Raw genomic sequence first — 10,237 nt, 5'->3', positions numbered from 1 at the left:
ATAAAATGTTGTTTGTTATCAAAAGCGAGGCTCACATCAAATATCAGGAGAATGTTTTAGCTGACTTTCATGCAAAGGCAGCAGTAACAGAATCTATAAGGGTTATGACACATGTAGATGAAGTCCATTCTGCTTCTGTCAAAAGAAAAAAAATAACTCCTCATTGCCAAACTTTTGCCATCCTGATGTCCCTGTAACATGGCAACAGTCTTCTCCTGAATCAGAGAAATTAAGATGGATAAACAATGGTTGTAAATTAAACAGTTGGTGCTATGGGAACCTAAGATGGTTGCTTGGTTATTCCCAGCTCCCTGGCAAACACTATTTTTCAGGTTTCACACTCCTTCACCCAATAGGAAAAACTCTTTCTGTCCCCAGAAGCCTCAGAACTCCTTCCTCTGGGTCCTTTGAGCACCTCCAGATGGACTTCATTCAACTGCCACTTAGTACGAGTTGTCAATATGTTCTTATTATACGTATTTTTTCTGGATGGATTGAAGCCTTCCTTTGCCACAAAGCTGATGCCCTCACAGTGGCAATTAAAACTGTTTGAAAATGCGTTTCCCACATGGAGGATACCTTCCACAATCTTCAGTGATTGAGGCACCCATTTCATTGGACAAATCATACAAGCCTTAACAAAAATCTTACAAACTTCTTAGAATTATCACTGTCTCTATCACACTCAATCATCAGGCAAAGTTGAGAGAGCTAATGGAAAAGCTGGATTCAAGCAGAACAAGAATTAATTACATGGGACTAAATGAACTGATGAGTATGATTATAATTTTTATGACTTTTTGTCTCAAAATTTAGTTTAGTTAAAGATTTAAGGAAAACTTTTTTATTTTCTCTTAAATGATCTATAAATTACAGCAACTTGGTAAATTATACCTTTGTAAGCAGAATTGAAACAATTTCTTTTTCTCCCTATTTGATCCCTCTAGAATTCAGAAACTCTCAGTATTCTTATTTTCATGACAAAAATTTATTTGCAAAGTTCACTATGAATCCATTCTCCCAATAACAGGACACAGTGAGAAACGTTGGTTATATTACCAAGGGTTTGACTGGAAGGTCATGTTTGAGAAAGAAATGCATAAACTCAGATATGACTAAATAAACTTAAGGAATTAAGGTTGACTCTATGAAGTTGACAAAGCTTCTTGGAAAAACAGCCTGGTCCCTCACTCTCAGGATTCCTTACAGCCTAACCAGGTGAGTAAAGAAAGTCATTTCCAGGAAGTTACAAGAACCTCAAGATATGTTGGGAGGATCAAGAGGAGAGGAATTCACCCAAATTTGTAGATATTGCAAGCAGAATATTTGGTTTGGCTTCTTAGCCTCGAGAGGATACTAAAAGTTCAATCTGAGATTCCTTATGATAAGTTCCAGCAAAGCAAATTTTAAAAAGCCTATATGATTAATCACTATTCTTACTGTACTTATGTAAATAACTAAGCCATGTTTATTAAAACTAGATTTATTTTACAAACTAACTAGTCTTAATTTGACTATCTTTGATAAAAATGGTGATTTTAGAGAGAAAAATTATTTTAGTAAAAACTATAATATACACGTGAATATTAGATTGTAGTGCTGTTAATTTTCTTTGAAGTTTATAATTTACCTAAAAACTGGACTAGATCTTAAATTCTTCTAATTTCCTAAAATATTTGGAAAGACCTCTCCAAACTAACAATTCTCTGACTTTTCTCCCACTTTTGACTTGGAATCAAGAACTAAAGCTGGCTTTTTTTCCCCTGAAGCACTGCAAACTGAAGCTGAACAACTTGATATAAAATTAAGAGAGATTGCCACAACAGCCAACGTTTAGAAAATCTTGGTGCCTGTTGCTGAGTAAGCCATTCAGAAAGTTTACCGATCATTTGACGACATCATAGAGGCATTTCAAACTACAAAAGATGCTTTGACAATGACATCTAGAAATCTTCTTGATTGGCTACCCCCTAGAATCAGAAACTGGTTTATAATTTGCTGCAACCATTAACCATTCTTTTTCTTGATTTCCATAGAAATGACTCATTAAATACCTGATTGCTTGCAACATACATTTAACTTTGGGAACCTACTTGCATCACTGCCTCCTGAAATGAGACACAACTGTTTAATTGAACTGACCTATTTTCAAGGCTAAAGGATTAATTCAGTGAAATAATGAAACAATATAGCTGCTCAACTTTTGATATGTGAAACTTCCAGGGAAGTTTCAGAGGAGGGAAATGTTGGGGCCCAAGGAAGGCCACCCCAAAATATCCCACAATAGCATATTGATTATTTTCAGTTAAAGTTACTTGGGAAGAAAAGCGACATTGTGACCCTCCTTTCCCTGTTCCCCTGAAAGCAGGAAAAAGATCTCCCATCTGACACCTTCTCTCCCAGCATCCTTATCATCAGAGCTGGGGATTTCAGGGCTGAGAAACCTACATAAACAAACCTTGCTAATCTACCACCTCAAGCCTAACTCTGCTTAAATTCCTCACTAATTATGTACCCCAAACCTAAATTTCTGTGTCCTGTAAATTCTTCACACATATATTGTTTCTTTGTGTATAAGATATATATACTGCCTATACTGTTCACTCTCCAAGCATCAGTTCTTTATGGTCTCAAATACTAACGTATTAATCTGAGTTTTTCTCCTGTTAAGCTGGTCTTGTGTCGATTTTACTATTAGCCCAGCCACAAGAACACACTAAGGGGAGGAAGGGGACTTTCCCCCACCCCGACACTTCTCATGAACCATACTTTGCTCCTTATCATTTGAGGCCTCCTGGGAGTTGAGTATTATAATAGGTCACGGCACTAACAGGAGGTAAGGATATGTCTTGAGGAGGGTCAGCATTCCTCTCCAAGGCAACCACCTCAGGGAGAAGAGGTTTTTGAGACAGGGGAATAACAAACTCCTCGAGAGGAGAGGGAAGCAGGTTTATTTGACAAAGGAGGCTAAGTAGAATTGAGGGGCCCAAGGTCTCACAGATTTTTTGAAGTCTCTCCATACTTCCCCGTCCCAACATCTAGAGTCTCTCTTCTTTTTAGCGAATGCCGTTCATTAACAAAGAAGGTTTTGAGGTTGTGAATTCAGTTTGCAATGCGAGTCATCTGTTTCAGGATCTGATATGGTTTGGATTTCAGAAATTTCAGCCTTTCTGCTACAGGAGAGAAAGATTTCTTTTATAATAGTCATAGAAACCTTCTGATCTTTGACTTGGATTTTAAGTTAGGAATTTAAAGTCTTAAACTCATCATTTTCTTTCTGCAAGTTTTCCAGCACAATTAGAAACAACCAACTAACCCATTTGCACTTCTAATTTCACTAATATATTCGATGGTAGCAACCACTTGCTCACCCTAAGCCTTGCCTTCTATAGGCACTTGATTACAGGTGGCTACAGTTGGCAATTTAAGTAACTATTATGTCACTGCATATCATGGATTACCAGTGTCCTCTTTGCCACTGTATGCAGGGTCTTGAATGACCTTAAATCTAAGCATATGAGATAACGAATTCCAGAGAACTCAGATCCAATTGCAAGAACATATCCTAAAGGTTTCATTTCTTTGGAACTACTTACATGACCAATGTTTGCATCAGTTGGGGTTTAATCAGGGAAGTGGAGTCACTGTGAGTGATATGGAATAAATGGTTTATTATAGGGATTAGACCGTCACAACTGTGAGAGCTTGTGAAGAATTCAGTTATGGGATGCTCTGCCTTTGTGTCTGATTGTGGTTTGGAAGGCAAGGTAGGTCAGCAATTCTGGCAGCCAGGATGAAAATTAGGATGTAAAGCAGAAGAAAACCAGGATAAACCAGAAATGGCAATGACAAGGTGCAACCCTGGAGGAAAATCCGAATTCTGCGTCAATTTCTAACTTGAATTTCACATAAGTTGGTGACATGTACAGGAAGCTAGTGCCCTTTGCCACTGAGCTAGACAGGCTCCCAAACTAGTACACCAAGAACATAAATCAGGCTCCCTAGCGGAACAGGATGAACTGCAGGCCTAGCTGACGCTCAAGCAACAAGTCATCCAGAAAATGAGCAATAACGCACTCAAGTGGCATCAACTCTTTCCCAGTTCAGACATATACGTAAGCTATCACAGCAAAAATGCCTCCCCCTCCCCTCTGCTTAAGGTTTGCAAAACATCATAGAATCAGTCAAAGACTTACCCAGAAGAGTAAAGGGGAGTGTATAGCTAGAGAGAAAACCAAAAGAAAAAATATGTAAGGATGCAAAGAGTGAGGGCTATCTATTGATAAAACATATTATACAAATATAAAAATCATATCCAGAATAGTCAGACTCAGAAATATAGACAGAGCATATAGTGCGATATTCTCTCTTGAGGGGAATTTAGCATAAATATACATATAATCTATGTCTATATCTCTCTACACACACATACACATTTGATCACATATATACTATGTGCATTTGACATATTTTGGACCTAATTGTAGAAATTTATCTTCATAAAATTTTCTTTATTTTCATAAGAAAATAATTACACATGTGCAAAGGAAATTGTTTCTAGAGATGCATATAATGTGTAAACATTAATTAAAAAGCCTAAAAATTTTTTAATTCTTTTTTTTTTCCTGATTTCTTCTCCCCAAATCCCCCCAGTACATAGTGGCATATTTTAGTTGTGGGTCCTTCTAGTTGTGGCATGTGGGACGCCACCTTAACATGGCCTAATGAGCGGTGCCATGTCCGCACCCAGGATCCAAACCCTGGGCCACCAAAGCAGAGCACACAAACTTAACCACTTGGCCACAGGGTTGGCCTCTTTTTAATTCTTAAGAGTACTGTGATGCATCAATATAACGGAATGACGCATGGTCATTAAAAGAGATATAGAGCAGTTTTCCCCAAAGTCCTAAAGAGCATTTCTTAAGTAGGGTATAAATAGATGTTACAAGGAAGCACTTCTCAACTATCAAATAATTTTGGGCAAGGCTAGGTTAAGCAAAATTAAGCATTACAATTTTTTTTAATCACAGGCTCTCTGTATACTCTGTTAATATGCAAAAGGGAGTACTGTATGTGGGGTTTCCCAAATATCTTTGTCTATGGGATCCTTTTCAGTTCACAGAATATCTTTTAAGTCAAATTTTTTGTAGAATTCAACTTGAAACACTCGAATACTGATGGACTGTGAATCAGTGATGAATAATTTCATTTTTAAAAACACATGTAGGCTTATATGTTAGTTTGGATGCAACAATAAATATAGTAAAAATGTAAGAGTGATACTCTGGATCAAAAGTCCTCTTTGAAGACCTAGTCTGTCACTGGTGGCTACATGATTTTGAGCAAACTATTTTAATTCTGTGATCTCCCATTTGCACATGTTCAAAATAGAATATTCTTATATCTCTACTAAATGATGTTTTAAGAAGCAAATGCAAAGTTAAGGATAAAAATTTGCTTGACTGTAAGCACATATCTAGAGAATACTGATCAGTATTACTGTAATTATCAAGTAAAGATTATTCTGGTAAAAATAGTATATTTCAAACTTCAACAAATGAGATTCATTTTTGCCAAGTTTTCCCAATTTATGAATTATTTGCACCTACCCACCTTCTTTCAGCCTAGGTGGTTGATCTATAGATGCTTTTTACTTTTTCCTCTTTTAGTACTATAGCGAATGATGATACTAATTGTGGTGGTGATGAATTTCCATCTCTAAATTCGGTTTTCTACACCAATTTTAATTCTGCAGATGGCTCTTAGAAGCTCCTACTTCAGGATTTGCATGGTTTTTTAATGTTCATTTTCATTTAGAGCATATGGTGAAACACTGAAAGAGAATCTTTCTCCATTTGCATGTAAGCAAACTAAATTCTATTCTTTCACTCATGTTGTAACATAACAAGTTAGAACAGCCATTACTAAAAGGGAGAAATATCCACATTTGCTGTCATGGAAATCACAGACCAAGACATTTGAAGTGAACTGAAGTGGTTTTCACAGTGCTAGCTGTGGACCCGCGTGAGGACCAGTGTCATAACAGAAGCTGGTGTTTATTGAAATGGAATGGGAGCTCCAATAAAAACAAAAAAGCACAAAAAAATACCAGTTCATGAATTTATCAACAGTGTTATTGGGGATGGTAATCTTTCACTCAGAAGAAATGTCAAGAGCACAGGACATCTTATTGGTTGTCTTAACCATGGGATTCATAATAGGTATTTGGGGAAATGGATTGTTTGGAATAATCAACTTCACCAACTGGGTAAGACACAGGGCAATCATCATCATTAACCTCATCCTCAACAGCTTATCCACAAGTAGAATATGTTTCTTGATCCTGATGCTGATTGAATCATTTCTACTGGTGCTGTCTGTACATCCACATAGCATTGGTCCATTTTGAAAAACTAATAATTTGTTTCACACACTGATAAAGCACTTAAGTGTCTGATGACGTCTGCCTCAGAATCTTGTTTCCTGAAGATAGCTACTTTTTTTCATCTGCTTTTTCTTTGATTAAAGTGGAGAATCAACAGGGTGATTATTACTATTTTTCTAGGGTCTTTGTTTTCTGTTGTTTTTAGAATCCTGGTTATAGGCCATATAATTCCTGATATTTTAATTCAAGAAACAAACAATACTTGGAAGATTAATAGGTATGAAACACAAACCATTATTTTCTTAGTGCACATCAGTGTTGAGATCATCACGCCCATAGCTATTTCCATAGCATCAGTTCTTCTGTTACTTCCTTCTCTTTAGAAGCATACCTAGAGGATGAAGTTCAGTATCATAGGGTCCCAAGGTCCCAGCAGTGAAGCTCATGGAAAAGCCATGAGAATGGTGACTTCCTTCTTATTTCTCTTTTTGATTAATATTGTGTTGATTCTTATAACAGTTTATAGGCACTTATTGTCCCCTAACAAGCTGATATTGACATTTGGTAAATTAACAGCATTTACCCATCCTTTAGGCCACTTTTTTTATCCTAATTTTGAGAAAGAGTAAGCTCAAGCAAGCTGCTCTTAGAATTTTGGGGCAGCTGAAGTGTTTTCTGAAAGGAAGGAAAACATTAACTCAATAAAAAATTATTTTCAAAAAGGAAAATATAGGAAATAAGTATGCTAAGAACGTTTGGGGAGTTAAAAAATCTATTCCTTGGTTCTCCCATTGCATTTTCTTATATGTTAAAACATATTCCTGGAGAATGATGTCAGCAACATGGTAGAGTAAGTTGTTCCCTTTATCTCTCCTGCTTCAAACTACAACTAAATGGACATTCACTGATTAATGGAGGATACTCACACAGCACAACAAGATGACTGAGAGACCCATGTTGCTATACATCCAAAGTTGGATGGACTACCCCTGGGGAGTTGGTGGAGATAGGTGACCGCTCTCTGGCCCCCTGCAGCCCTGTGCATGGGTGTGGCTGCTCTCCTGGCTGGAGCACCCATAGCACTACTGCAGCCCTGAGGGTGGGAGCATGCTTCAGTGTGACTGTGGAAACAGGTAACAGCATCCCTGAGCCCCTGCATGGTAACTTTTCCATCTGGTGGTAGAGCCTACTGTGATCCTGTGCTCCTAGGGAGTGCCCAGGCTCAGACCCAGTGGGCAGACCTTGCCCACCAAGCCCACAGGCTGGTGCTACATACAAGGAGGCAGTGGTGGACCAAGAAAATAAGTTCATGGCTGCCACAAATGCCGATAGTATGGCTGCAGCTCAGAATAGAGGAGCCCATCTCTGTGGGACTATGGGGGCGTGCACCAGCTGCTCTAAGCCCCAGTGTCATCACTTTCCAATTTAGGAGAATAAGTCCACAGTGCTGCTGTGGTCCCAAGGAGTGACCCAGTCTCAGACAGGCACAGCTGAGAGGGATTGCAGCAGGCTCAGAATTCACAGTTCCTACCCTCCACCCAGGGGTAGCAGGTGGAATCTGCGACCAGATACTATCACTATACAAAGCACAAATCCACCCCATCAAATGGTATGAAGAGGTATGTTCATACACCAGACCAGAAAGAAAAAGACAAATACCTAGAAATCAATCCTTAAGGCACAGAGGTTTACAATTTAAATGACAGAGAATTCAAAATAGTTATCATAAAAAATCTCAATGAGTTACAAGAAAATACAGACAGACAGTTCAATGAAATCAGGAATAAAATTAATGAGCAGAGGGAATTCTTTAGAAAATGGATTGAAACTATATAAAAAAATGAAATCAGAAATGTTTAAGATGAAAAACATAATGAATGAGATAAAGAAGAATCTGGAGTCCTTAATTAATAGAGCTGATTTGAGGAAGGAAGAATTTAGAGGATAGAAATATAGAAATGCTTTATATGGAGGAGGAGAGAGAACCTATACTAAAAAGAAATGAAGAAATTCTCCAAGAAATATTAGACTCAATTAAGAAATACAATATAAGACTTATAGGTATTCCAGCAGTAGAAGAAAAGGAGAAAGGAGCAGAGAGCTTGCTCAAAGAAATAATAGATTAGAACTTCCCAAACCTGGGGAAAGGGCTGGAATGGCAAGTAAAAGAAGCCAATAGAACTCCTAATTACATCAATGTAAAAAGACATTCTCTAAGAACGATAATATTAAAACTGGCAAACATCAATGACAAAGAAATGATATTAAGGGCAGCAAGGCAGAAGGAAGTAACCTGCAAAGGAACCCCTATCAGGCTTTTAGCAGATTTCTCAGCAGAAACCTTACAGGCTAGGAGAGAGTGAGATGATATATTCAAAATGCTGAAAGACAAAAACCTTCAGGCAAGAATGCTCTATCAAGTGAAAACATCCTTCAGATATGATGGACAAGTAAAAGCTTTCCCAGATAAACAAACGCTGAAGGAGTTCATTGCTATAAGATCCCCTTACAAGAAATCATAAAGAAGCCTCTCACACCTGAACAAAAAGAAAGAGTTTGCAAAGACTTGAGCAAGAGACAAATAGGCAGACAAAATCAGAAAATTGTATCTCTCTTTCAGAACAGATTAGCAAAAGATAACTATAACATTAATGATAAAGGGAAGGAATATATCAAGAATAAATATAATCACTTCATTTTAGCCTCAAACCCACAACATAAAATGGAATATGTTGTGACAACAATAACTTAGAGGGGGAAGGGGAAAGGGATGGAAACTGCTTAGATGAAGGACATAAGAGGCCACCAAAAAATGGACTATCTCGTCTATGAGATCTTTTATACAAACCTCATGGTAGCTACAAAACAAAAAGTCGGAACGGAGACATAAATGATAAATAAAGAGAAAACTGACAACACCATCATAGAGAGCCACCAAACTGAATTGGCAGTCCAAAATACACAGGATGAGAAACAAGGGAAATACAGAAAAACCAGAAAACAAGTGATGAAATGGCAGCATTAAGCCCTCATATATCAGTAATCACTATAAATGTAAATGGATTGAATTGTCCAATCAAAAGACATGGAGTGCCTGGAAGGATTCAAAAACAAGACCCAACAATATGCTGCCTACAGGAAACACACCTCAGCTCTAAAGACAAACACAGGCTTACAATGAAAGGATGGAAGACAATACTCTAAGCTAATGGCAAACAAAAGAAAGCAGGTGTTGCCATATTATTTCAGATGAAGTAGGCTTCAAGATAAAAAAAGCAATGAGAGAAAGAGGGGCAGCATATAATGATAAAAGAGACACTCCACCAAGAGGACATAACACTTATAAATATATATGCATCTAACACAGGTTCACAAGGTACATAAAGCAACTATTAATTGACCTGAAAGGAGATATCAATAGCAACATAATAAAAGTAGGAGACCTTAACACCCCACTTACATCAATCAATAGATCTTCCAGACAGAAAGTCAACAAGGAACTAGGGGAACTAAACAAAATCTAGACCAGATGGACTTAATAGATTTATATAGAACACTCAATGCAAAAACAGCAGAATACACATTCTTCTCAAGTGTACATGGAATACCCTCAAAAATAGAGCCTATGTTGGGAAACAAGGCAAGCCTCAATAAATTTAAGAAGGTTGAAATCATATCAGGCATCTTTTCCAACCATAATGCTATGAAACTAGAAATCAACTACAAGAGAAAAGCTAGTAGAGTGACAAATATCTGGAGACAAAAAAACATGCTACTGAACAACCAATGGATAATTGAAGAAATTAAAGGAGAAATTAAAAAAATCTGGAAAAGAATGAAAATGAAAATACA

The sequence above is a fragment of the Equus caballus genome, chromosome 6, assembly GCF_041296265.1.
Source record: "Equus caballus isolate H_3958 breed thoroughbred chromosome 6, TB-T2T, whole genome shotgun sequence".
Lineage (NCBI taxonomy): Eukaryota > Metazoa > Chordata > Mammalia > Perissodactyla > Equidae > Equus > Equus caballus.
The sequence above is the reverse complement of the archived record's forward strand: the minus strand, read 5'-3'. Positions refer to the sequence as shown.